General features: G+C 43.0%; 1 long non-coding RNA gene across 1 annotated transcript; it reads left to right on the top strand.

Annotated features, from left to right (window-relative positions):
* Window positions 1-897: 897 nt before the first annotated feature.
* LOC119285298 lies at window positions 898-4,276 on the top strand. Its single transcript, XR_005139437.1, has 5 exons — window positions 898-1,355; window positions 2,891-2,984; window positions 3,587-3,664; window positions 3,753-3,803; window positions 3,903-4,276. It is a non-coding gene; the product is annotated as an uncharacterized LOC119285298 (long non-coding RNA).
* Window positions 4,277-4,882: the final 606 nt, after the last annotated feature.

Raw genomic sequence — 4,882 nt, 5'->3', positions numbered from 1 at the left:
CTTATCCGAAATTTCAGCTATTAACTTCTCAAGACAAGAAATTTGGGATCTCAAACCATCAAATTCTTTAGACATATCATCAAGCTCTTTATTCATATAACTCATAAAGCTTTTTTGTTCCTTAAGCTCGTTTCTAAAAAAATTATTATGCTCAAATTGTAAGACCATAAAACTCCTAACGTTGCTTTCGATTTCTTCTAACCTTTTAAGGTGAAGATCACCAAATCAGGGAAGAGCCATTGTAACAAGCAAGCAATCCAACACACAAGCAAACGAGGAGCGGGCAAAAAAAGCAAATAGAGAAAGAGAGGGCGGATAGAGAGAGAGGGCGAATAAAACGGCAAGGGTGAAGTGGGGGGGGGAGAGGAAAACGAGAGGCAAATGGCAAATAATGTAATGCGGGAGATAAGGGTTGTGATGGGTACTTGGTATGTTGAATTTTGCGTAGACCTCCCTGGCAACGGTGCCAGAAATCCTTCTTGCTACCTCTTGAGCACTGCGTTGGTTTTTCCTTGAAGAGGAAAGGGTGATGCAGCAAAGTAGCGTAAGTATTTCACTCAGTTTTTGAGAACCAAGGTATCAATCCAGTAGGAGGCTACGCGCGATTCCCTCGCACCTACACAAAACAAATAAATCCTCGCAACCAACGCGGTAAGGGGTTGTCAATCCCTACACGGTCATTTACGAGAGTGAGATCTCATAGATATGATAAGATAATATTTTTGATATTCTCTCCCTAATAATAAAACACGGATTGAGTCTCCAGGTTTACCGTCGCGGCCTTTTTGCGAAAAAGTCCCTTATGGTTTACTTATTCAACCCGCAATCCATCGTTAATCTGCCAGACTGAAGGAAGAAACGGTTCGATGAAAAAATACACCCGTACGCATCTGCTGCTCTCCTTGATCCTCACCTTTGCCCAGGCCGATCTATTCCCCCCGCCGCCGCCACACCCCAGCCCCCTCGCCGTCGCGGGCGCACCTCAGCCCGCTCGCCGCCCCCGTCGCCGCCTCCGCGGTCGCACCTCAGCCTGCTCGCCGCCCCCGTCGCAACCCAACCCTTCCTCCCCTCCAATGGATGCCGCCCCAACCACCTGATCCAATAGGAAGCCCCAGTTCGGCAGCCTCTGTTCCCGCCCTTCAGCGGCCACCTCGCCACCCCTCCAACGCCCAGCACGTCCTTATCCAACGCCGCCCTTCAGCGCCCACCCATCCGCCTGCCCGCCCGGCCGCGCCCGATTGAATTGTTGCTGCCAAGATCTGCCTCAATGTGGTTTGCATCATTGCGGCGACGACATCGTCGATCTTCGACTCCGGCGGCTACATCCAGAAGGACTACCACAATTCTCGCGGCTGGTATCCTCTACTCTCATCTTCCTACTATGAATCCTGACTGATTATCTTCCTCCTCCTTGTGTGTTCCTCTCTGAATTTGGTAGTAGGTATTAGTGTGTAGCAAGTAGTTAATCAACCACTGGTGAATCTAGGATAAGAATGGAGGGTGCGCTGAAATCATTAGTCATTGTGCTAAACTGGTACAAGTATGATTTATAGTCTGAATTGTTGCATGGCAAAACAGTACCATGTTCTCTGAATATTTTTATTCCTCTGAAGTTGTGTGTGCTACAATCCTATCGCATTGGCATGTATATTCTGCATCTCTTGAAGATATTTGTGACATGTTGGCTGCCTTTTCCCCCCTTCTTTGCGGTTAAACGTTTCAGTCTTTAATCCCCTGGTTTTAGGCTATAATCCCCTGATTAGTACTGATATATGGAGTACTTATACAGAGTTGGGGCCGGGCACTAGATCTTGCACTCTGAAATTAATAATACATCTTCTGCAATACTGATAGTACTATGAGATTCTTAGTACTCTGATTAGTATTGATATATGCAGCAGTGATGCAAAATTGGGGGCTCCAGATCTTGTACTCTGATTAGTACTGAATTTTTAAAAGTTCATATACTCTGAAATTCATCGTACATGACGTAAAGTGCTCAAGGTGCTTGTGCGTACACTCTGCAAACACTGAACATACAAAGTGCACAAGGCTGATATATTTCCCTCCATTTCTGTATGAATAAATCCTAGATCGTTACAAATAACATGCCAACCTTATTTTCACTTCATGCCACTATAAGGTTGGTTTGGTGCTGATGCTCCTTACGTCCATGTCATTGTAGATGGCTGTGGAAATCTGGAAAATTTGCCTTTTCTATCAAGATGAGAATCAACAACATAATGTTCTAGAAGGATTCATGGACAGAAAAGATATCTCCTTTTATGAGTTAATCAAATTGATTGAAGAAGTTGGCTTCTCGCCGGCATATGGTTTCTTGTACTACAAGAAGAAATACCCGCGTGGCAGATGCTATTCTGACATTGCTTCTGACCATGAAATACTTTGTGTTCAGTCTTCCCCTGAAAGTTAGCATAGGAATACACAATGTTTCTTCAGAATGACAGAGCACCAAATCGAGGCAGCAGGTTGCCATCGAATTCCACGGAATAAAACTGACTTGTGGATGTGATTAATCACTTACCAAAGTACAAGTTCATTCTCTGATGAAAAAGGTCAGTGTTTGGGGCGCACTGCGTAGCAAGGATATGTTGTAGGCTATATAGCTCTTCTGTGGACTGTGAGAGGTTGGGGTTCTCATGCTTTCTTGGTCGGAACCTTTTCTTTTGAGTCGATTGATGGACAATGGGCATGAGGGCATCTCTGCACTAACTACGCTGTACGTGTACTCCACTACATACAGATAGCTCGCTCGTCGTATCTCGACAGAAGAAGAACAACTTTGATCGATGGAGATGGATTTCTTTCCTATTGTTGCGATTGTATGTGCCTTGCCGACTAAACTATCTTATTTCTTATTTACTGTCAGGTAGCTCTTTGAAAGATAGCTCGCTCGTCATATCTCGACAGAAGAAGAACAACTTTGATCGATGGAGATGGATTTCTTTCCTGTTGGTGCGATTGTATGTGCCTTGCCGCCTAAACTATCTTCTTTCCTATTTACTGTCACGTAGTTCTTTCAAGTCCATTTTCTCTAGCTACATGATGTTTTCTTTATAGGCTGTAATTTATTTGACATTTGTGACAGCCAAATTGTCTTGTCAAACGTGGTTTGAAGATTTTTTTATTGCAATTGACATGTAATTTATTTTCTAAATAACCTATTCTTGATGGAGTCTGATCTCCCTTTTGACATATTCCAATAATAAGTTCTCATGTTCAATAATGCAATTCGGTAGATTATCTTGGATTATGGCATTGGGTTAATAGGATTTCATTGAACATAAATTTCGTTCTGCATAGGGATTCAAACTACAGTGCAATGATTTATTGAAAAATCTGCATCTTAGTACTGCCCCATTTTCTACGATTCAAATCTTCTTGGCTATGATAGATGGTTCAAAAAGCATGTGAATCTTGGAACGGATCTGTTCTTCATATGTTATTATAGCCCGTGCATGAACTATTTTAAGACATGTTTACATTAAGGTCATATACATTGTTTTATAAGATGGTAAATTCAAAGAACTGTTTGAACCTTGGAAGTGACTCATAATTTTTGCAGCAGGGAAGCTATTTGTGGTGTAATATGCAGCTAAAGGTATTCCAGCATGAGCTTCCATGCACAACATCAGTGCTTAAAGTAAAGGCTTCAGGACTTAAAAGTAAAGTACACCCATGGCTTAACTTAGTTTCCTTTTCTTATAGATAACTTGATTCTCTTGTTACAGATAACTTGATTCTCTGCTCACAGCCAACTCCAGCAAGAAATAATTTCACAGGTAGCCTTTTCCTTTTCACTACTTTGACAACATTATTTTTTGAGAACTGCCAACATTTTAACATGGTATCAACCATTGCAACACATTGTAATTATGCAGCCACAGATCGCGCCAAAGCATAGCCAGCCTTGGTCCAAGGAGATAGAGAAGTACTGACAAGGTGGCTCGATCGCAAGTTGGATCCGTCCATGAGCTCACTGCTCTTGGTCTCTCACAGCAAAGAACTGCATGTTGGCTGGGATCTTGCCCATGTAATATTTTCAGTACTGTAATGGCAGATTGTACTTATTTTTTTTGCAATTTTTTTGGTGTTTAGGCCATGCTTGTTGGGCCAAGAGGTAGACCCCGTATAATGCCGACCCGCTAAATGTGTTTACAGTTTGCGGAAATATGGCTTTGCGGGCAGGCGCGGGGGCTGAATATCCTTTTTTACAGGTCCGCTTTGCGCTGGCCGGCGAATCCTCTGCGACTCCTCTTTTACGGGTCCGCTTCGTGGGGTTTGCTCGGCCGCTGCCGTGCCGGCCCGTAAATCAGTAATTTGCATTTCAATTTCGGGTATGAAAAAACATTTCTTCTTCCCAATACCAAAATGAGCATCCACCTTCCTACACACATGTCCATCTCAATAAACTACCGAAATTGAACTGAATAGGTTGACAAAGCCGAATGAAAACAAGAACATACCGCGTCGTTTTCGCGTTTTCGCATTTGAAGAATACCCATCTTGGGTGTTGTGGCATTGCTAGATGTTAGCCACAACATTGTCTGGGCAAGGGGGATAACCTGCATTTTCGCGGGTTGGGGCGGGAATTTTGCCGCATCCTACAAAAATATTTACGGGTCTGACGCGTTTGCGGGGTCTGATCGGACAGCTTTTTTTGCGCGGACCCGTATTTTGATGGTTATTTTGCAGGTCGGGGCATTATACGGGGTCTGCTAGAGATGCTCTAAGGAGATATATGATTATATTTTCTCCTGTTGCAACGCACGTGCAATTTTGCTAGTTTTATGATAAAGATGCAAAGTAAAATAAAAGGTAATGAAAATAACTAAGTGTTGGAAGATTAATATGATGGAAG

Source organism: Triticum dicoccoides, chromosome 4A (genome assembly GCF_002162155.2).
Source record: "Triticum dicoccoides isolate Atlit2015 ecotype Zavitan chromosome 4A, WEW_v2.0, whole genome shotgun sequence".
NCBI lineage: Eukaryota > Viridiplantae > Streptophyta > Magnoliopsida > Poales > Poaceae > Triticum > Triticum dicoccoides.
The sequence above is the reverse complement of the archived record's forward strand: the minus strand, read 5'-3'. Positions and strand labels throughout refer to the sequence as shown.